General features: G+C 43.8%; 1 protein-coding gene across 1 annotated transcript in view; it reads right to left on the bottom strand.

Moving 5' to 3' along the window:
* LOC134728629 (LWamide neuropeptides-like) overlaps nucleotides 1-24,853 on the bottom strand; it is a 136,194-nt gene that overhangs the window by 53,177 nt on the left and 58,164 nt on the right. The window contains exon 2 of the mRNA XM_063594677.1: nucleotides 21,153-21,373. The gene's annotated coding sequence lies outside the window, so the exon portion shown is untranslated. The remainder of the gene's footprint in view (nucleotides 1-21,152; nucleotides 21,374-24,853) is intronic.

Raw genomic sequence — 24,853 nt, 5'->3', positions numbered from 1 at the left:
ATGGAGAAAAAGCACTGAACAAAATTCAATACACTTTCATGACAAAAGCACTCCACAAACTAGGAATCTAATAAACTAAAAACTGATAAAGAAAATGTAAACACAATCCCCAAGCCGACACCAGGCTAAATGGAAGGGGACAGACCACGTCCCTCTGAGTTCAGCAAAAAGGCAAGGACATCTCCTCTCATCTCCTTTCCAACCTGGTACACCCTGTGCGAACAGGGCAAAAAGGCGCCCACATTGGAAGAAAGAAATACACTATTTGCATTTGGAGATGTCAGAGTCTGCACGTAAAAAATCCTGAGGAATCCACAAACAACTATTAAAACTAATTTTTGAAAGCACAGCAAGTTTACAGAATACAAATTAATATGAAATCAATTGTATTTCCATATGTAAGCAATGAACAACCTGAAAAGGCAATTAAGAATGCAATTTTATTCATATCATCCAAAATTATAAAATACGTAGGAATAAATTTAACAAAAGTAGTGCAAGTCATGTGCATTGTAAATTAGAAAATGTTACTAATAGGAATTAAAGTGGCTTTAAAGATATGGAGAGACATTTTCTGTTCATGGATTGTGAGACTTAACATTGATTTAATGTGCAAAATAATGCCCCACCCCACAAGATAACATGTTCAAATCCCAGACACCTTTGAATATGTTACTTGGCAAAAATTGGCATTGCAGGTGTGCTGAAGGATTTTGAGTGATGAGATTCTCCTGGATTGCCTGGGCCAGTCTAGTGTCATCATGTGGATCCCTATAGGAAAAAGTGGGGGGTGGGAGAGCTACAGGAAGGAAGGCAGAGGGAAGGGCCACTGGCTGAAGAAGTCAGGTGCCTCTAGAACATGGAAAATGCCAGGAAAAAGACTTCTGGGGCCTGTGGAAGGAATACAACCCTGCCAGCACCTTCATCTTAGCCTGGTGAAACCAACTTTGGACTTATGACTTCCAGAGCTGTGAGGTAATAAATCTGTGCTATTTTTAGCCATTAAATTTGTGGTAATTTCTTACATCAACAATAGAAAGCTAATCAAGAAGACAATTCTCTCCAAATTGATATGGATTTAATGCACTCTCCATCAAAATTCCATACAGCTTTTTAAAGAAATTGACAACCTTATCCTAATATTTTTATGAAAATGAAAAATGCCAAGAATAAGCAAATCAATTTTGAAAAAAAAATAGATAAAAGACTTTAACTTCCTGATTTTGAAGCATACTAGGAAATGGCAGCTATCAGGACATGTGGCACCAGCGTGAAGATACATGTAGAGACCAGGGAACAGACGAGAGTCCAGGAATAAATCCCAACATTTACTGTCAATTGATTTTCTCAAAGGTGAGATTAAAAATTTGTCAAAACATGGTGTAAATGTGCCACATTTTCTTAATCCAGTCTATCATTGTTGGACATTTGGGTTGGTTCCAAGTCTTTGCTATTGTGAATAGTGCCGCAATAAACATATGTGTGCATGTGTCTTTATAGCAGCATGATTTATAATCCTTTGGGTATATACCCAGTAATGGGATGGCTGGGTCAAATGGTATTTCTAGTTCTAGATCCCTGAGGAATTGCCACACTGACTTCCACAATGCAGCCATAAAAAATGGTGAGTTCATGTCCTTTGTAGGGACATGGATGAAGCTGGAAACCATCACTCTCAGCAAACTATCGCAAGGACAAAATACCAAACACTGCATGTTCCCACTCATAGGTGGGAACTGAACAATGGGAACACATGGAAACATGAAAGGGAACATCACACACCGGGGCCTGTTGTGGGGTGGGGGGAGGGGGGAGGGATAGCATTAGGAGATATACCTAATGTTAAATGATGAGTTAATGGGTGTAGCACACCAACATGGCACATGTATACATATGTAACTAACCTGCACGTTGTGCACATGTACCCTAGAACTTTAAGTATAATACAAAAAAACTGTCAAAACATATGAACATGCACTTTACCAAAGAAGATATACGGATGGCTGATAAGCAAATGCAAAAATGCTCAATGTCATTCATCTTCGGGGAAATGCAAATTAAAACTACAATGAAATACCTTCTCATACTCACTAGCATGGTTAGAAACCTGGTTCATTGTATGATGAATAATAAATCACCATCCTTCACTTAAACCACACATAAAAGTAACCTTTTAAAGCTTAAAAATGTAAATATTAGAGGAAAATTATTAAGTGCATAGAATATGTACCCAAACATCTTTATGGTATAAGGCTAATGTAGATTTCCTAAATAAGACTCCCAAAAGCATAAAATTTAAAACTCATAAAGTTTAAACCGGTGACTACATCACGACTCAGGGAAAGAGCAGTATCTCAACAGAGAAGGAATCAGGAGCGGGAGCACGTGAATCAAAGGTGATCGAATGAATGGCCAGCTCTTCTGCTAACTTCCTGATTCATCATTTCTTATTTCAGCACAGTATTTTTTCCAGAAACTATTATCAATTCTCTTTCTTGCTATTGCCATTTTCCTTGAGGAATATTCAAACTATTTTCCTAAAAACTGTATTCTTAAAATTTCACTTCCAATTTTGGCACAGCCATCCTGCTGACTAATCTTCCCACCAGGAATGAGAACCACTGGACAAAAGAAGAGATGTCTTCCAGGCGCTATCTCAGACTCACCAGGGGGCTGCATTCTGGACAGAAGAGAAGCAGGTTGAGGCAGGCCTGGCTTTTTGTGGGGTTCTCCCTTTCTGGGCATTTGCTAGTGTGGTGTTATCTAGGGCTGCAGAGTCCAGAGAGCTGACCTTAAAGACATGGGTGACAGCCAAACCATATGCTGAGTTCTGAGCAGACAAACACAGTTGTCCAGAAAAAATTCAGCACTCAAGGTTACTCCCACTGCTATAGAGATACTACCTAAGCCTGGGTAATTTATAAACAAGAGGTTTAATTGACTTAGAGGTCCACATGGCTACGGAGGCCTCAGGAAACTTACAATCATAGCAGAAGTGAAAGGGAAGCAGGACCTTCCTCACAAGGTGGCAGGAGAGAGAGTGAGAAAGAGCGGGGAAGTGCCACACTACAGCCATCAGCTCTTATAAGAACTCACGCACTATCATGAGAACAGCATAGGAGAAAACACTCCCATGGTCCAATCATCTCCCACCAGGTCCCTCCCTCGACACGTGGGGATTATAAATTGAGATGAGATTTGGGTGGGGACACAGAGCCAAAGCATATCACCAACATGGCAGGACCAGAGGGGCCTAGATTCTGAAAGGATGGAGCTTTCTCAGGTGGGTCTCGAAGCATGTGCAGCTTTCTCCCTGAATGAAAGGTCTGCAGTTTGTAAGTGGCTCAGGCCTGGAAAACAAGAGACCATGGAGAGCTGTGGTTCAGAGGTCGCCAAACAGCCCCTTGGCTGGGGCTAGCCCATTTGGCTGCCTGTAGGCTGGGGACCATAAGCAGGAGTTCGGCTCTGTGAAGGAACAGGTACAGGCCAATGCCTGGGCTTTGAGATCAAACCCCTAATGAATTGCTCCACACAGAAACTGAAACCCCACTTCAGACCAGCAGAAACAAGAGCAGATCTGTGGGACCTGCCTCCTCTCCGACTGCAGCCAGGACACGGAAATGAATGCTTAGCCAAGGCGGTCAGTGTGCTCCAGCCTGGACTCTCCGCGGCCTCACACATCGTATCTGGCCTAGGCCAGAAAGCGCATGCTTAGTCAAGGGGGCCAGCGTGCTCTGCAGACTCACACATCGTATCTGGCTACAGCCAGAAAGGGAATGCTTAGCTAAGGTGGTCAGCGTGCTCTGGCCTGGACTCTCTACAGCATCACACGTTGTAACTGGCTGCATTTGTTTGCTAGGGTTGCTGCATAACAAAATATCACATGCTGGGTGCCTTAAGCAGCGTAACTGTGTTCTCTTGTGATTGGGAGGACAGATGTTCGAGATGAAGGTAGGGGCAGAATTGCATTCTCCTGGGGCTTCTTCCATTCATGGGTGGACGGCAGCCTTCTTGCTGTGTCCTCACGTGGTCATCCCCTATGTGTGGCTCTGTGTCCTCCTTTCCCCTGGACATAAGAAGTCACAAGACCCCCCCATCATCCTGGATCAGCCCACCCGAATGACCTCATTTTCACTTGATTATGTTTTCAAAGGCTCCATCTTCAAATAAGGTCACATTCTCAATTACTGAGGGTCAGGTGTCAACTTATAAATTGGTGGTCACCATTCAATTCATAGCATAGCATTCAGTTAAAGATTACCAAGCAAACCAGTGAGACGACAAAGCAAACTAAAAATAAAAGGAGAGTAGAGAAGAGAAGTAATGGCAGGGGAGGCCCATCTAGAGCAGCCAGAAGCCGCTGCAGAGGGGAAGCATGGCAGAGGCTGCACATTCCACAGAGCCAGTGGGAGCCAGGACAGGTGGGATCCCTGACCCCTCTGAGTTGATGGGGTGGGAGCAGGCAGGACACCCATGTCATGGCTGCAGACCCAGGCCTCCTGCTCCACAGAGCAGGCAGGATCCACACCCCCATGTGTGCAGCTGCAGCCACCCAAACCACGGCTGTGGACCCAGGCATCTCTGCATTCTTGGGGGCCCAAAAATGCCTCCTCTGACCTCACAGGCTCAGAAGTTCCTGCTCCTGCTGCCTGGCTTCTCCCTGCTGTTGGCACTCACTCCAATCTTGGAGCAAAGTTAGGGCCAAGCCCAGGCACTGTCTCAGCCTGGCTGGGTGTGCACATGCTCCAGGCAGTGCTGATACACCAGCCCCCTGCTGCCTCAGCCCACCTCCAGACTTTGGGCACCAAGGAGCATAGGAGGGAAGCCAAGGGGAGGCTGAGGGCAGCTCAGGGCTGGCCTGCATGCATCCTTGGCACCTACAGTCTGGGCGTCATGAAGCATGGCAGGAGGCAGACAGGTTCCTGAGCAGAGGGGAGAGGTCCCTGGTGAGGCCTCACCTTCAGACCAGGAAGGGCCTGAAGGTTGGGGTCTTGCAAACCAAAGTGAAAACTTGTGGTGTCTTTTCTGGGCCTGCCCATGGCTGCCCACGGATCATTTGGCATTCACTTCCTCCCCTCTGAGGCCCATAAAAGCTCTGGGCTCAGCCAGAGGTGAGCAGACATCTGGATGACCTGCTGCAGAGAGGAGCTACCCACTCCAGGGCCTCCTCTCTGCTAGGTGCTGGGGAGATGGTGGGATGACCTGCCGCAGAGAGGAGCTACCATCTGCTAGGAGCTGGACACTCATCGGGGCACTCTGGCTGTGAAAAGGAGCTATCCCCTTCTCTGAGCTGTTCTATCACTCAATAAAGCTCCCCTTCATCCTGCTCACCCTCCACTTGTCTGCATACTTCATTCTTCCTGGTCACAGGACAAGAATTTGGGACCTACCGAGTGGCATGGCTAAAAAAGCTGTCATAAAAATGGGGCTGAAATACGCCCCTTGCTCACCACATTGCAGGCAAAGAGAGTGAGAGAAGCACTGTGGCCCTCTGGGGATCCCAGACCTCGGAGCTCCCCAAGCCAAGGCTGTGACTCCCTCTTTGAGGCCCTGCAGTTCTTGGTGTCTTCAGGCCTCCAAGTGCCACTGCATTCCCCAGTGCCAGCCATGGAAGCTGCTTGTGGTGTGCCTAGTCAAGCCGCAGCCTTGCAGAGAGCTGGCACCCATGCTGGTACCTGCAGCTGCCCGCCCCGCTGCAGCAACCGGCGTGCTGACTGCACACTGGCTGGACTCCACACTCCCTCATGCACCCCTTGCTGCTCCATGCTTGACTTGCCCTTAACAGGCACGGACCCAGGCTGGTTGTGTGAGTGGAACACAGCATGCTAGGCCAAGTGGGGAGAACCAGCACAGTGGGCTTGAGCAAAACTCAGGCAAAGGTGCCACCAGCCACAGAGGTTTCTGGACCAAAAAACGACACCCCAAAGACCCTGTAAGAAAAGGACAAGAGAAGCTGATCAGGGAGCACCAGCCTCTGTGGTGAAGAGACGCAGATTACAATGAAGGTGTCCTCCAAGAATACCAGTCATGAGGTGGAGGAGCCAATCAGACACAAATTATCTTTTTCAAGAAATGCAACAAATGAAAGTTGTGTAACTGGAAAATAAAATAATTGCAGCTAAGCACCAAACACGTGGGTATTGGAAGTGATTGAAATAGTCAACCGGATGGCACATAAAGCAGAAAATATTAGGTTGGTGCAAAAGTAATTGTGGTTTTGGACCATGAATTTTAAATCATAATAACTAGGTTCAAACACATCTTCATGAATCAAAATAGGAACCATTACAATAAGCACATTTTTTGCCAATGAGAAATAAGTTTGTTTATTCCCATAGCATAAAAATCCATGCTTCAGGATTTGACGAGCTCTTGGAAAACATTTTCTGCATCCTGTTGGGTGTGTAAGTGTTTTCCCTGTGAAAAGTTGTCAAGATGCTAGAAGAAGCGGTAGTCGGCTGGCAAGAGGTCAGGTGAATATGGCAGATGAGGCAAAATTTGTAGCCCAATTCATTCAACTTTTGAAGTGTTGGTTGTGAGACGTGTGGTCAGGCATTGTGGTGGAGAAGAGTTGGGTCCTTTTTATTGACCAATGCCAGCTGCAGGCATTGCAGTTTCTCGTGCATCTCATTGGTTTTTTGAGCATGCTTCTCAGGTGTAATGGCTGCACTTGGATTCAGAATGGTAGTGGATCAGATGGGCACAGACCACCAGTGACCAGGACCTTTTTTGGTGCAAGTTTGGCTTTGGGAAGTGCTTTGGAGCTTCTTCTCAGTCCAGCCACTGAGCTGGTCATCACGGGTTGTTGTATAAAATCCACTTTTTGTCGCACGTCACAGTCTGATTGAGAAACGGTTCGTTGTTGTGTAGAATGAGAAGACACTTCAAAATGACAATTTTTAAAAAAATTTTCACTCAGCTTGCGAGGCACCCACTTATTAAGCTTTCCACCTTTCCAGTTTGCTTCAAATGCCAAACGACCATAGAATGGCTGACGTTGAGTTCTTCGGCAGCTTCTTGTGTGGTTGTAAGAGGATCAGCTTGATAATTGCTCTCAATTGGTCATTGTCAACTTCCGATGGCCTGTCACTACGCTCTTCATCTTCAAGGCCCTCATCATTTTGCAAAACCTCTTGAACCACCACTGCACTGTACGTTCGTTAGCAGCTCCGAGGCCAAATGCATTGTTGATGTTTCAAGTCGTCTCAGCTACTTTATGACCCATTTTGAACCTGAATAAGAAAATTGCTTGAATTTGCTTTTTTCCTAACATCATTTCCATAGTCTAAAATAAACGTAAAATAACAGCAAGTAATAAGTCATTAGCAAAAAAACATAAAGTGAGAAATGCTCATTAAAATGATGTATAACATAACCACATGTATTTTAAAATGTTTTCCAATATCAAATGGCAAATTCCAACAACGCAAACAGCACAATTACTTTTGCACTCACAGGCTGAACACAGAAGAAAAGAGGATGGAAAACATTTTAGGAAATAAAAATAACGGCAGAAAAGAGGGCACCACCACACAGGCGGAACCAGCACACAGGCAGAGCCAGCACACAGGTGGAACCAGGCACTGCTCCAAGAAGACACAGTGTCAAGAGACCAACACTAGCACACAGGTGGAATCGGCACACAGGCGGAACCAGCACACAGGCAGAACCAGCACACAGGCGGAACCAGGCGCTGCTCCACAAAGACACAGTGTCGAGAGCCAACACCAGCACACAGGTGGAACCAGCACACAGGCGGAACCAGGCGCTACTCCAAGAAGACACAGCATCGAGAGACCATTCATCCCTGAAAACAGGAGGACACCAGCACACAGGCGGAACCAGCACACAGGTGGAACCAGCACACAGGCGGAACCAGGCGCTGCTCCAAGAAGACACAGTGTCGAGAGCCAACACCAGCACACAGGCGGAACCAGCACACAGGCGGAACCAGCACACAGGCGGAACCAGGCGCTGCTCCAAGAAGACACAGCGTCGAGAGCCAACACCAGCACACAGGTGGAATCAGCACACAGGCGGAACCAGCACACAGGTGGAACAAGCACACAGGTGGAACAAGCACACAAGTGGAACCAGGTGCTACTCTAAGAAGACACAGTGTCGAGAGACCATTCGTCCCTGAAAACAGGTTTGAACTTTCTTCTGAGTTTTGTAATTTGAGTTTATTATTGCCAACCTAAATAAGAGACAGAAAGACCCTCTGAAGAAAAGAATATTTGTTTGGGAATTGAGCATTGCAATGGGAGTCAGTGAATACATTCAGGGAGATCAAGGAAGACAAAGAGTTTTTAAAGAAAACATAAGTTGTTTGGAGACAATTATCCTTGCCTACAAGGGCCCATAGCAAGGGTGGTGCCGGTGTGAGGTTGGACAGACAGGTGCTGGGCAGATGTCCTCACAGAGGTGCTTTCTGACTGAGGTCTCCGGGGCTTTTGTGCGTGGATGTCGTGTCTGTAGGGTCTTTAGCTCTTGTTGTCAAGGCATTCGTGCAGCAGAGCCCTTGCGAGGTCCTCGGGGCTTTTGTGCGTGGATGTGGTGTTTGCAGAGTCTTTGGTGATAGTTCTTGCTGTCAGGCATTCGTGCAGCAGAGCCCTCCTTCCAAGGCCTTCCCCAGCTCAGCTCATCCAGCTTTTAACACAAGCGACTCCACTTCCATTCTGACAACTTTCACCATATTTGAAAAAAAAGTGTAGAAAATAGGTAACATTTGTCGGGCTGTTTCACTGCTAGTCAAGGCTTCCAGTTTACGGCCTGACCCAGTCCACACACTGGAGAAGCTGTAGAAATGGCCCTCGCCTGGGAGTCACAGGGAGGATCCCAGCTGTTGTTGTCTTTAACTGATTGCTTAATTTTTCTTATTTTTAATTTTTTGTCCCATGAATGGAAGAGCTAGACAATCTTACAGTTTTTAAATTCTTTGATATTATAAAGTGTTCCAAATCTATTACAGCACACATTGTATATTTTATCCTCTCTGACCTCAAAGTACAAAATAGTATGCTCATTTGCATAATGTATATGTTTAAATTAACAGATGTTTCCATTATATACATTATTTTTTTCTAAATCGGTATTTTTCCATCTTAGCAGCAACCTTTTAACTGCAGTAACAAAAGTTTAAGATTAAGTTTTGAGAATTTGATACAAGAGAAAAGATGTAGGCTATTAAATTTATAATTCATCACATACATTGTCAAATTTAAAAGTGAGTAACTGGCATTTTTGCAATATAGTGTAATTCAAGATAGGATAATTACAAAATTTGGTATTTTATAACTAAACAGTAGGAGAGTTAATGTTCTCCATTTATATATGGAAATGTTAGCATGACTTATGTATTTTTAATTATCTAATGATAAATCTTTAGAGTATGCTGCATCTCTAGAGAAATTCATTTTTATATACTCTTCTATTATAAACACCTTGACAAAGGCCACTTAACACATTTCAAGAAACATAAATGTATTTTTAATGGAAATAACCCTCTTAGTGACCTTTCCAGTAGAGTCTCCTTTTAAGAATAATTATTCGCTTACCAGCGAGAGGATTTAAACTTTAAAAGCAGAAACACTCGATGATTTAGCATTTGCAAAGCCCGTAAGAGAATGCAGACGTTCTGGTGAATCAAATCTCTGGCTGATCACACGCGTCAAGCACGCGTCAAGCTTCCAGTTGCAAATGAGCAGGTGAGGAAGTGTAAGGTGGGCGTGTGGCCCTCCAGAGCCATGGAGAAGATGCTGTCTCAAGGGAAGAGCCGGTGCAGAGACCCGGTGCTCCAGGCAGGCCCGGCGACTTGGAAGCTGAGTGGGGCTGGGCTCCGAGGCGTGTGGCAGATGCTGAGGCCAGGCCTTTGGCACGTACTGAACTGAGTGAGATCTGCGGCCAGAGAGGGAGGAAACAAACCACAGGGAAGGAACGGCCTGGCCACCTGTTCCTGTCCCAGGGCCCACGTGGGGAGTTGTCAAATGATGCCCCATAGGTTATTTTGCCTTTGTGGGAGACGAACCATCTGGAAAACCTTGTTTTTGGCTTATTGCTCAAAACAGTTGGTGCTTTAGACAAAATGGATCAGCTCCCAGTGGGAACTGGCTGTCTTGTAGAATTCACAGACGCTTTGCTATCCCGGAGCCTGGAAATCTGAAGTGGGCGTTCTATGATTTTTCACAGCAGGAGGCATTTTACTTGGGTTGATTCCATGTCGTTCAAGAACATCCTGCGCTCTGGTTTTCTCAGCTAGAAGAAAAGGAAACACAGCAAGCAAACAGCTCTTTCCCACAGCTGCCGAAAAGGAATAGACACAACATCAGGCGTGGGATTCTCCCTGGAAGCCCCCCAGATGGTCTGCAGTGCTGATGGCCACATGCTATTAAACAAAATTGACTTTACTTTGATCAAGTGCCTGATTCATAGCTCTGCAGCTCCTACGGCAAGCTGCACAGTGAGGCTCCTAATGTATTGAGATACTGACAGCGGGAGGAAGAACGGTGTGGAAAAAACACACCTGACGCTTGCCACCAACTGGCCTAGAGAACACAGGACCGGGTATCAGGTCACCCGGCACACACGCAGACTCCACATACAAGGGACACACTCAGTGTGGACCAGGGAAGACGGGGGCGGGGGCAGGGGCTCACCAACTGTCACTAAAGGCACCCACAGGGGCACCAGGACCTCCATGGCCCAGACACGTGGAGTCAGGAGCTGCAGCGGGTGGACCTGGAACTTAATTTTACAAGGAATGGCCCACAGAGCCTGCCCTGGGGACCCTGGGGGGAGCTGGCACGGGCGGGAATGATGGGCCAGAGTCACCAGCTCGTTCCTAACCTGGAACAGCCTGCCCGGCCGGGCCCCAGGGCTCTGTCTGGAGGAGTCTGGCCCAACAGTGAACGCCCTTGGTAAAAGAAAAACTTCAGGCAAATTAAGTTGGACAGAGTTTAACCGAGCAATGATCGGGCAGCCTTCCCAGCCGAAGGAGGCTCAGAGACTCCAGCGCAGCCGCGTCGGGGAGGAAGATTTATGGACAGGGAAAGCAAAGTAACAGACAGAAACGGACGTGAGGGACAGAGACAGCTGGCTTGATTACAGCCCGCATTTGCCTTATTTTAACAGGGTTCAAACAACTGGCTACGTCTGAGTGGCCAAATCTCGGTGATTGGCGCAAGTATAGGCTACAGTCTGTGTACACCTCCGCTTAGGTTATAGCTCACCACGTACAGAGAAACCTCTAGGCCGAACTTAAAATATGTAAGGAGGCAGCTTTAGGCCACACTTGATTTGACACCCAGGAGTGGGGGCCCTCCACTCCCTCAGGCCCCTGGGAACAGGCCTTGGGCACCCTCCCTGCTCGCTCACAGGGCCTGACTCCAGGCAGTCCTGAGGCCGCATCCTGCACTGCGCTGCGGGATCCTGGCTGCTGTCTTCCCGCCTGGAAGACTTTGAACAGCCACGCATCCCTACCACTACCCAGGCATCCCGGGAAGCGAGCAGCCCAGCAGCTGTGGGAAACACCAGCCCCTACAACCTTCCTTGAAAGCTCTGCCGGGGCCGGCTGCTGTAGTGGGGACTTCTGTCTGGTAAATCAATATTACGTTGCGTGGAACGTGAACATGGACGCCACTCCGTCCGGGATTCAGCGCAGCGGCACTCTCTCTGCTCCACTATTAGGAAAGACGTGCCTGGAATAAGGAAAATCATTCCTTTTTTTTTTTTTTTTTAAGGAATCAAGGGTCATGGGCTCCCCTTGGAAGTAGCTTGAGGCTCCATACGGCTGACAGTGCCAGCTGCACCCCCAGGAAGGTGTGCTTGCCTTTGAGTTGGGTGGGGTACATCTAGAGTGGGGCTCTGGAACCCGGCTGCTGGGGTGACAGCCCCACACAGCCCCTGAGGCTGTGAACCTGGGTGAGTGAGCCAGGCCCCCTGCAGCTGCCTGCACCCATCCAGCTGTTTCTGGCTCCTTCTCACCTGATGAGTTGGCATTGAGCCCAGACCAGTTATGACCTAGAGGGAGGGGGAGGCCTTGACTGTTCCTACAGAGCCCAGCTATGAAGTAATTCTCAAAATCCGACTATTTTAATGTTTGAATGTATTTGAGTGTGTTTAATTGGTTCAAAATTTAAAATAAAAAATAAATAAGTAAAATCCCACCTTGTCTACTTGTTCACCCAGCAACAGAACTCCCTGTCTGAAGTTAATTGCTTTTTCTGTGTCTTCTGGATGATCCCAGAAACAGTCCATCCATGTGCAACAAATAACAGCAAATAGCATCCATGTATATATGTGTGTGTGTGTGTATGTGTGTGTGTAGTCCCCTGTTTATAGACAGGGAGGTGCCCCTGCACACACACAGTGCACAGTGCATACTACATGTATATATGTGTGTTTATATATATATTCCCCTGTTCATAGACAGGAAGGTGCCCCTGCACACACACAGTGCACAGTGCATGCTACATGTATACATATATGTGTGCATATATATAGTCCCGTTTATAGACAGGAAGATGTCCTGCGCACACAGTGCACAGTGCATGCTACATGTTCTGCATTACACCTGTTGTATGTTACACGCTGTATGATACAGCATATTGTTGAAACTGGAGAATTCTCTGAATTCCCCTCGCAGGACATACTACAGGAGTGTGGCTCACCTGTTTGGCCACCCTGCAGCTCAAACCCCTAGCAGGAGCATGCAGACGGGCAGGGGCAGAAGCTGGGGCAAGGACTTTGGGCTCTTGGCCCTGCAGTAGTGTCTAGAGGTGAGTGCGTGCAACCCCCGTGTCACAGAGCTCTCTCAGCTTGGCTGCCTGCAGATGGCTTGAGTGTTAACCAGCTCAGCGGACCTTCTGCCTTATCACAAGGGCAGAGAGCCAACGGGACAGCCTTCTGTATCCCGAGCTCTTGTCCAGCGTCCTGGAAGAATCGAATCACAAGCAGGATCGAAGGATGAGTGCAGGGTTCTGTTGAGTGGTGAAGGTGGCTCTCAGCAGATGGACGGGGAGCTGGAAGGTGGAGGAGCAGGGGAGATCAACTTCTCCTGGAGTTTGGCTGTTGTCAGTGAACTCCTCTTGGTGTTCAGATGCCTCTTCCCTACTTCTCTGCCGGGCCACGGTGTTGCTCTCTGCCTCTCTCCACTGCTCTCTGCCGCTCTCCTCCACTTCTCTTGACATTCAGCAGTTTGTGTGTCTGCCTGCTAAGGTCTCGGGTTTATATGGGCACAGGATGGGGGGTGTGGCAGGCCAGAGTGGTCTTGGAAATGCAACATTCAGGTGGGAAAACAGAAGTGCCTGCTCTCACTTAGGTCTGTGGACACAGGCCCGAGGGTGGAGCCCTCACTGGGAGCCTGCCCTTCTCTACCCAGCCCTTTCCTGCCCCTCCTGTATCATTGTGACCTACATTGTGCACTGTCTATTATATGTTGCTTATAACAGATTATTTATATTCTGCTAATGTTTTCCAACTTTAATTCTTATACACACAAAAACATATGATGCACACAATCTAAAATCAGGTTTTATTTTATCACTTAACCATATATCTTGAAGATTATGCCTTACTAGTATAGAGCTTATCATTCTTTTGAAAAGAAATGTTATTTTCCATTGAGTAGGTACGGCTTTGTTTATTTAAGCAATGCCTTATTGAATTACTTATAAGGTATTTAATTTTTTTTAATACATCAATCTGTATACTTTATACATATGTGATAACATATATCTAAAAAAATTTAAGATATCAAATTATCAGGTCAAAAGAGTAGGAGCATTTTATCTTTAGTGTCTAATTTTCAATTGCTTTTTATAAATGTTAAGCTGGTTTGCAATTCTACCAGCAATGTGGAAGAGAGCACACGTCTTTCCACATTCTTAATGATCCAATGATTCCTAATCCTAGAGGCAGAAATCAAAAATCATAATTCATGATTTCAATAGTTTTCTTATTTTTAATTAAATTAAGCATCCTTTAGAGCATTTGTACTCTGTTTATTGTCTCATCTTTTGGCCATTTTTTCAGTCGGATTATTGGTATTTTTATTACTGAATTGTAGAATCCATTTAATCATTTAAAAAATGTGCTTTATGATAGCAACGAATTTCTTGATTTGTCCATTTCCTTGGAACCATGACACTTTAAAAATATTGATCAAATTATAAATTTTAATTTTCTACTTATATTAATACTTGGAAACATTTCTCATTCTGAAACCGTAAGAAAACATCTTCATGTTTTTTGGTGCTTATATAGTTTTAGATTTTACATTTAAATATTTGATTCGAAAACAGTTTATTATGGCATAAACTGTGAATAAATGATTTAACTAATCTTTTGTTAAAACCACAACCATATTCTTTGCTGCAGATGACAGGGTTTGTTAATACCATGCTTTTTCTCTAAGTTTGAAATCCAACTCTGAAGTATTCAGGGTCAGGGTTTATTTTTCTTGTCCCCCCCATGCTAACATTTGTGTTATTCAACTGCATAAAGCACTGATAATTAAAGAGAAAACTTTTGAAAACTAAAGGAATTTATTTTGCTATTTACTAATTTTTATAAGTTATTTAGTTGAATAGGATTGTTTCTAAGTTTTAGGCAAAAATTAAAAAATAAATAAATAAAATAAAATAGGGGGGAGGAGCCAAGATGGCCGAATAGGAACAGCTCCGGTCTACAGCTCCCAGCGTGAGCAACGCAGAAGACGAGTGATTTCTGCATTTCCATCTGAGGTACCGGGTTCATCTCACTAGGGAGTGCCAGACAGCGGGCGCAGGTCAGTGGGTGCGCGTACCATGCGTGAGCCGAAGCAGGGCGAGGCACTGCCTCACTCAGGAAGCGCAAGGGGTGAGGGAGTTCCCTTTCCTAGTCAAAGAAAGGGGTGACGGACTGCACCCAGAAAATCGGGTCACTCCCACCCAAATACTGCGCTTTTCCGATGGGCTTAAAAAACGGCGCACCATGAGATTATATCCCGCACCTGGCTCAGAGAGTCCTACGCCCACGGAGTCTCGCTGATTGCTAGCACAGCAGTCTGAGATCAAACTGCAAGGCGGCAGCAAGGCTGGTGGAAGGGCGCCCGCCATTGCCCAGGCTTGCTTAGGTAAACAAAGCAGCCTGGAAGCTTGAACTGGGTGGAGCCCACCACAGCTCATGGAGGCCTGCCTGCCTCTGTAGGCTCCACCTCTGGGGGCAGGGCACAGACAAACAAAAAGACAGCAGTAACCTCTGCAGACTTAAATGTCCCTGTCTGACAGCTTTGAAGAGAGCAGTGGTTCTCCCAGCACGCAGCTGGAGATCTGAGAACGGGCAGACTGCCTCCTCAAGTGGGTCCCTGACCCCTGATCCCCGAGCAGCCTAACTGGGAGGCACCCCCCAGCAGGGGCACACTGACATCTCACACGGCAGGGTATTCCAATAGACCTGCAGCTGAGGGTCCTGTCTGTTAGAAGGAAAACTAACAAACAGAAAGGACATCCACACCAAAAACCCATCTGTACATCACCATCATCAAAGATCAAAAGTAGATAAAAGCACAAAGATGGGGAAAAAACAGAACAGAAAAACTGGAAACTCTAAAAAGCAGAGCGCCTCTCCTCCTCCAAAGGAACGCAGTTCCTCACCAGCAACGGAACAAAGCTGGACGGAGAATGACTTTGACGAGCTGAGAGAAGAAGGCTTCAGACGATCAAATTACTCTGAGCTACGGGAGGACATTCAAACCAAAGGCAAAGAAGTTGAAAACTTTGAAAAAAAATTTAGAAGAATGTATAACTAGAATAACCAATACAGAGAAGTGCTTAAAGGAGCTGATAGAGCTGAAAACCAAGGCTCAAGAACTACATGAAGAATGCAGAAGCCTCAGGAGCTGATGCGATCAACTGGAAGAAAGGGTATCAGCAATGGAAGATGAAATGAATGAAATGAAGCGAGAAGGGAAGTTTAGAGAAAAAAGAATAAAAAGAAATGAGCAAAGCCTCCAAGAAATATGGGACTATGTGAAAAGACCAAATCTACGTCTGATTGGTGTACCTGAAAAAGTGACGGGGAGAATGGAACCAAGTTGGAAAACACTCTGCAGGATATTATCCAGGAGAACTTCCCCAATCTAGCAAGGTAGGCCAACGTTCAGATTCAGGAAATACAGAGAACGCCACAAAGATTCTCCTCGAGAAGAGCAACTCCAAGACACATAATTGTCAGATTCACCAAAGTTGAAATGAAGGAAAAATGTTAAGGGCAGCCAGAGAGAAAGGTCGGGTTACCCTCAAAGGGAAGTCCATCAGACTAACAGCGGATCTCTTGGCAGAAACCCTACAAGCCAGAAGAGAGTGGGGGCCAATATTCAACATTCTTAAAGAAAAGAATTTTCAACCCAGAATTTCATATCCAGCCAAACTAAGCTTCATAAGTGAAGGAGAAATAAAATACTTTACAGACAAGCAAATGCTGAGAAATTTTGTCACCACCAGGCCTGCGCTAAAAGAGCTCCTGAAGGAAGCGCTAAACATGGAAAGGAACAACCGGTACCAGCCGCTGCAAAATCATGCCAAAATGTAAAGACCATCGAGACTAGGAAGAAACTGCATCAACTAACGAGCAAAATAACCAGCTAACATCATCATGACAGGATCAAATTCACACATAGCAATATTAAGTTTAAATGTAAATGGACTAAATGCTCCAATTAAAAGACATAGACTGGCAAATTGGATAAAGAGTCAAGACCCATCAGTGTGCTGTATTCAGGAAACCCATCTCATGTGCAGAGACACACATAGGCTCAAAATAAAAGGATGGAGGAAGATCTACCAAGCAAATGGAAAACAAAAAAAGGCAGGGGTTGCAATCCTAGTCTCTGATAAAACAGACTTTAAACCAACAAAGATCAAAAGAGACAAAGAAGGCCATCACATAATGGTAAAGGGACAAATTCAACAAGAAGAGCTAACTATCCTAAATATATATGCACCCAATACAGGAGCACCCAGATTCATAAAACAAGTCCTGAGTGACCTACAAAGAGACTTAGACTCCCACACATTAATAATGGGAGACTTTAATACCCCACTGTCAACATTAGACAGATCAACAAGACAGAAAGTCAACAAGGATACCCAGGAATTGAACTCAGCTCTGCACCAAGTGGACCTAATAGACATCTACAGAACTCTCCACCCCAAATCAACAGAATATACATTTTTTTCAGCACCACACCACACCTATTCCAAAATTGACCACATACTTGGAAGTAAAGCTCTCCTCAGCAAATGTAAAAGAACACAAATTATAACAAACTATCTCTCAGACCACAGTGCAATCAAACTGGAACTCAGGATTAAGAATCTCACTCAAAACCGCTCAACTACATGGAAACTGAACAACCTGCTCCTGAATGACTACTGGGTACATAACGAAATGAAGGCAGAAATAAAGATGTTCTTTGAAACCAACGAGAACAAAGACACAACATACCAGAATCTCTGGGATGCATTCAAAGCAGTGTGTAGAGGGAAATTTATAGCACTAAATGCCCACAAGAGAAAGCAGGAAAGATCCAAAATTGACACCCTAACATCACAATTAAAAGAACTAGAAAAGCAAGAGCAAACACATTCAAAAACTAGCAGAAGGCAAGAAATAACTAAAATCAGAGCAGAACTGAAGGAAATAGAGACACAAAAAACCCTTCAAAAAATTAATGAATCCAGGAGCTGGTTTTCTGAAAGGATCAACAAAATAGATAGACCGCTAGCAAGACTAATAAAGAAAAAAAGAGAGAAGAATCAAATAGACGCAATAAAAAATGATAAAGGGGATATCACCACCAATCCCACAGAAATACAAACTACCATCAGAGAATACTACAAACACCTCTACGCAAATAAACTAGAAAATCTAGAAGAAATAGATAAATTCCTCGACACATACACTCTCCCAAGACTAAACCAGGAAGAAGTTGAATCTCTGAATAGACCAATAACAGGAGCTGAAATTGTGGCAATAATCAATAGCTTACCAACCAAAAAGAGTCCAGGACCAGATGGATTCACAGCTGAATTCTACCAGAGGTACAAGGAGGAACTGGTACCATTCCTTCTGAAACTATTCCAATCAATAGAAAAAGAGGGAATCCTCCCTAACTCATTTTATGAGGCCAGCATCATCCTGATACCAAAGCCTGGCAGAGACACAACAAAAAAAGAGAATTTTAGACCAATATCCTTGATGAACATTGATGCAAAAATCCTCAATAAAATACTGGCAAACGGAATCCAGCAGCACATCAAAAAGCTTATCCACCATGATCAAGTGGGCTTCATCCCTGGGATGCAAGGCTGGTTCAATATACGCAAATCAATAAATGTAATCCAGCATATAAACAGAGCCAAAGACAAAAACCACATGATTATCTCAATAGATGCAGAAAAGGCCTTTGACAAAATTCAACAACCCTTCATGCTAAAAACTCTCAATAAATTAGGTATTGATGGGACATATTTCAAAATAATAAGAGCTATCTATGACAAACCCACAGCCAATATCATACTGAATGGGCAAAAACTGGAAGCATTCCCTTTGAAAACTGGCACAAGACAGGGATGCCCTCTCTCACCACTCCTATTCAACATAGTGTTGGAAGTTCTGGCCAGGGCAATTAGGCAGGAGAAGGAAATAAAGGGTATTCAATTAGGAAAAGAGGAAGTCAAATTGTCCCTGTGTGCAGATGACATGATTGTATATCTAGAAAACCCCATTGTCTCAGCCCAAAATCTCCTTAAGCTGATAAGTAACTTCAGCAAAGTCTCAGGATACAAAATCAATGTACAAAAATCACAGCATTCTTATACACCAACAACAGACAAATAGAGAGCCAAATCATGAGTGAACTCCCATTCACAATTGCTTCAAAGAGAATAAAATACCTAGGAATCCAACTTACAAGGGACGTGAAGGACCTCTTCAAGGAGAACTACAAACCACTGCTCAAGGAAATAAAAGAGGATACAAACAAATGGAAGAACATTCCATGCTCATGGGTAGAAGAATCAATATCGTGAAAATGGCCATACTGCCCAAGGTAATTTACAGATTCAATGCCATCCCCATCAAGCTACCAATGCCTTTCTTCACAGAATTGGAAAAAACTACTTTAAAGTTCATATGGAAGCAAAAAAGAGCCCGCATTGCCAAGTCAATCCTTAGCCAAAAGAACAAAGCTGGGGGCATCACACTAGCTGACTTCAAACTATACTACAAGGCTACTTCAAACTATACTACAAGGCTACAGTAACCAAAACAGCATGGTACTGGTACCAAAACAGAGATATAGATCAATGGAACAGAACAGAGCCCTCACAAATAACGCCGCATATCTACAACTATCTGATCTTTGACAAACCTGATAAAAACAAGCAATGGGGAAAGGATTCCCTATTTAATAAGTGGTGCTGGGAAAACTGGCTAGCCATATGTAGGAAGCTGAAACTGGATCCCTTCCTTACACCTTATACAAAAATCAATTCAAGATGGATTAAAGACTTAAACATTAGACCTAAAACCATAAAAACCCTAGAAGAAAACATAGGCAATACCATTCAGGACATAGGCATGGGCAAGGACTTCATGTCTCAAACACCAAAAGCAATGGCAACAAAAGCCAAAATTGACAAATGGGATCTAATTAAACTAAAGAGCTTCTGTACAGCAAAAGAAACTACCATCAGAGTGAATAGGCAACCTACAAAATGGGAGAAAATTTTCGCATCCTACTCATCTGACAAAGGGCTAATATCCAGAATCTACAATGAACTCAAACAAATTTACAAGAAAAAAACAAACAACCCCATCAAAAAGTGGGCAAAGGACATGAACAGACACTTCTCAAAAGAAGACATTTATGCAGCCAAAAAACACATGAAAAAATGCTCATCATCACTGGCCATCAGAGAAATGCAAATCAAAACCACAATGAGATACCATCTCACACCAGTTAGAATGGCAATCATTAAAAAGTCAGGAAACAACAGGTGCTGGAGAGGATGTGGAGAAATAGGAATACTTTTACACTGTTGGTGGGACTGTAAACTAGTTCAACCATTGTGGAAGTCAGTGTGGCGATTCCTCAGGGATCTAGAACTAGAAATACCATTTGACCCAGCCATCCCATTACTGGGTATATACCCAAATGACTATAAATCATGCTGCTATAAAGACACATGCACATGTATGTTTATTGCGGCACTATTCACAATAGCAAAGTCTTGGAACCAACCCAAATGTCCAACAATGATAGACTGGATTAAGAAAATGTGGCACATATGCACCATGGAATACTATGCAGCCATAAAAAATGATGAGTTCATGTCCTTTGTAGGGACATGGATGAAACTGGAAATCATCATTCTCAGTAAACTATCGCAAGAACAAAAAACCAAACATCGCGTGTTCTCACTCATAGCTGGGAATTGAACAATGAGATCACATGGACACAGGAAGGGGAACATCACACTCTGGGGACTGTTGTGGGGTTGGGGGAGGGGGGAGGGATAGCTTTGGGAGATATACCTAATGCTAGATGACGAGTCAGTGGGTGCAGTGCACCAGCATGGCACATGTAAACATATGTAACTAACCTGCACAATGTGCACATGTACCCTAAAACTTAAGGTATAATAATAAAAGAAAAATAAATAAAATAAAATAAAGTGAAAATGCTTTGGTCCCTAACCCTCATTTTCCATGGAAAGGATCACTGCTCCTTGGAAAAATGGCTGGTTCTATCTCTGGTGAAGACAGGCACAAAGTGAGCCACAGCATCATGTTACGGCAGGAGAAAACAACAAAACAAAACAAAACAAAAAACCCCTCGGAGACAACTCTTGCTTCAAAGCCACGGGATGTGTCTGAGAATAGTCACAGCAGCAGACGAGGAAACTAGGAAGTCCCATGAGGAGTAAAATGAACAACAGTGTTATCCATTCTCACAAGGGATGATGGAGAGCCACAGGGATGGCCCGTGAGATGCTCCACACATCAGTGCAGGTTAATTTCACACGCATGATGTTGAGCAGGGAAGCCAGACTTAAGACTGAATGCTGTATGGTCCCATTTGCATAAACAACAAAACAGGCAGAACTAACCTGTGTGTTCCACAGCCGGGATCTGGCTGTGCTGGTGGATGGATGGCAGGAGCAGCAGGAAGGATATTCTCGCTGTGGGCCCCACTCCTGGCCCACAAATGTGCTCAGTTTGCAAAAATCCATGGAGCTGGAAACTTGCGATGCCTTCCCCTTTCTGTGTGATGTTTTCTGTCATCAAAACTTTCTCGAGAACACGCAGGATAGAACATGAACAGCTTCCCCTGGAAAAGAATGGGACTGTTTTAACATCAAGAATGATAATAACCTTGAGGGACTCTAAACACATCTATGGTTTAAATTCCATGAATTATTAATCATTCTCAACAACACCTAAAATCAAAGGAATCCGTGATCACTTTTGGGAGATAACAGAGGAAAAAACCTCATAATTTTGAAAATGGAGAGAAGGGAAAAGCATTGATCCTGCCTTTCGTATAAAAACTGTACCTCAGGGCGAGGAAAGAGTCAACAAGGGGAAGTTTCTCTTCATAGAAATATTTCAGCTAATAAATAAGAAAAGATGGTAACATTAAAATATTACAAATTTGCTACCCACAATGCATTAATGTACCTATGTGGTGATTATCAAGGCTGCTTACATTAAAACATGAGACACACTAGATACTCTATTGTTCCACAGTGGGGAGGTCCAGGCGCAACTGCCCTCAAAGTCCAAGGAAGCTGAAAGGCCAGAGACAGAGGCCAGAAAACCTGGTTTTTCAGAAAGAAACATTTAGTAGGAAATTAGGGAGAGAAGCCGTGTTTGCAGCCAGACAAGATGGTGGATCCCCACCCATAACCCCCAGGCCCAGGGCCTCTGAGCCATGGTGAAGGGGTGGTTCAGAAGGCATGGGTGGGACAACTGAAGTACAGCAACATCAAGGTTGTCTGGACCCAAGGGCACGATTTATGGTAGATACTTACTCACACACAAGGAAAAGAGTGTTACCAGCCACGGGTTCTTACGCTCCCATGCAACAGAGGGGTCACGGGGCCATGCACGTTCCCCAGAGGAGGCTATGTCAGGAGTCTGTGCTTGAATACGAGGGGACAGCACTGGAGAGAGAGGTCTCGGGCTGGCTCCCCGAGGGCAGATCTTTTCGGTGTGTTAGGAAGGATGTCAGAGATAAGCATGAAGCATGCGAACATCATTACAGGCGTGGGACAGAGCTCGGGGTGCATGGGCACAGTGAAAAATCAGGCTGATACATCGTGCATAATAAATAACACCTACGCCCCTCCTGGGTGGGGATTTTACCATTTTAATGAGGCAAGAGGTAAAGCTCAGCCGTTCTTCTGGTCTTGTACACATGCCAGTGATAGAGGTGACTCCCGTGAGTAAGGTTGCCAGCGGAACCCTGGTTAGCTTGGTTTCTCCAGGGTCTATGGAGACAGTGGGGGTGGTGGGGCGAGGTCAGGTGCTTGGCTGATGTGCATGGGAAGACACATCAGTGGGAATGGGCCAAGTTCCTATGGGGACCAAGTCCTGTCCTTATGCTGTCTCAAGATAAACTGGAAATCTTAGAGGACTTCCTGGAACTGGAGTTAATCAAAAGTCAACATGGCAGGTTGTTATCCAAGGTGGAGCTGCTTCAGCCTCCACATCTGCCCTTCTTGACAGTTGTACACAAGATCACGATAAATACCCTCGCCAAAAACATCAACCATGAATACGGTTAAGCATCTTGATCTATCCATTTACTGGAAGTATTGGGAACAGAAAAAAAAAGTACTTAAAAAAATGAGAACTATGATCGCTAAACTAGCTAATAGGACATCCATATAACAAAAAATCCAGTTTCTTCAACAACAGCAAAAAAAAAAAAAAAAAAATTGTAAGGGGAAAAAAAAGAAATGAAGGAGGAATACCTAGAGCAGTAGAGTCTTCAGGGATATTTTAATTAATAATAATTCATGTAACGTATTTGAATTGTTTCAACTGCACAAACTGTTTATTTTTTTTTTTTGAGACAGAGTCTCGCTTTTTCGCCCAGGCTGGAGTGCAGTGGCGTGATCTCAGCTCACTGCAACCTCCGCCTCCCAGGTTCAAGCAATTCTCCTGCCTCAGCCTCCCAAGTAGCTGGGACTACAGGCATGAACCATCACGCCCAGCTAATTTTGTATTTTTAGTAGAGACGGGGTTTCACCATGTTGGCCAGGATAGTCTCGATTTCTTGACCTTGTGATCTGCCCACCTCGACCTCCCAAAGTGCTGGGATTACAGGCATGAGCCATCACGCCTGGCCTTAAAATGTATTTTAAATTCATTAGAATGATTATAGAAATGTGAGGAGTGCTTGAATAGTTGATGATATTAAGAGATTACTGTGGATTAATTTCAAGTTTGATAATAAATTGTCACTATGTTTAAAGGTGTTGGTGTGTCTTTTGAATATACATGTAGAAATATTTAGAAATATGTGCAGAAATATACATTGGAATTACTAGCACAATGGAATAAGGAAACATACAAGGATATTCACTGGCACATAATTTGATCAGGTGAAAAGGTAGAAAAAATATAAGTATCCAGATAGTACAAAATGGACAAAAGAATTGGTACAGCGATAGAAAGAAGGCTAGACCTAGGCCAAGGTATTGAATGAGGTCATCTTGGGCAAGGGGAGAGGGTGAGAAGCAGAGGAAATGAGACGGGCTCTGAGCTGATCAATGCTCAAGGCAGGTCATGGGTAAATTAGAGTTAATTATGCCATAATCTCCCCTAGGTATGTATTTGATATTTTCCACAATAAGGAGTTATATAAAAATATAAGAATAAAATAATTTTATTCAAAGAAAGATTAGGAGCCCCAATCTCTCATTTGAAACAATTGAAAAAATCTAAAAGACCATTTCAACCAGAAGAGAATTTGACCCTAAGAAAAGGGTCAGTGTCTGCAAGCAATGTGAGGACATAAGTCAGCAACAAAACAAGACGTTGCTGAATTGAAATTTTTTTTTATAAAAAAGTGTGAAAATTTTGTTTTTTAAAGGCAAAACAAAACAGTAATCATAGTTCAACATTATTTATGAACACAGATACAAAAAGCTTAAATAAAATAAATAAGTCATACGTAGCTGTTTACAAAGAAACATAAATCCATCTTGAGTAATTAACACTTATCTCAGGAATACAAAGATTATTCAAGAGCTAAACAACCTATCATTTACCTTCTTCATTACTTTAACAAATTGAAAGGGTAAAAAATAAAAGCCATTTCAACAGAAGAAAAAAAATTGATACAATTCAACCAATCAGTTACAATACAAATATTTATAAAATAATAATAAAAGATTTCTTAAATTTGATTTTTTAAAAAAGTATCTACCGCAACCTTATATCAATCCTTTAATAGTGAAAAATTACCTGCATTTCCACTTAAGGCAAGACTAAAAATGTCTTTTTTATAAATTTTCATAAATTTCAAAATTTTACTGCAGGTGTTAGCAAGTGAAATGAAGCAAGTCAATGGGAATATGGTGGAAATATTCATTATTTGTGAACACAGTGGTTCTCTAAATAGAAAATACAAGTTAAAAATACACTATAGAAATTGCATATCTAGCCAGATTTTAGTTTGGGAAGTTATTTGCAATGTGTAATACAGCATTAGTATCAGGATTACATAAAGGCCATCTACTCATCAAATACATGGAGACAAATGAGAAAAAAAGGAAACACACAAAGAATGGATAATTCA

The sequence above is a fragment of the Pan paniscus genome, chromosome 12, assembly GCF_029289425.2.
Source record: "Pan paniscus chromosome 12, NHGRI_mPanPan1-v2.0_pri, whole genome shotgun sequence".
Classification (NCBI taxonomy): Eukaryota; Metazoa; Chordata; class Mammalia; order Primates; family Hominidae; genus Pan; species Pan paniscus.
Note: the sequence above shows the minus strand (reverse complement) of the source record. Positions and strands in the feature narration are given on the sequence as shown.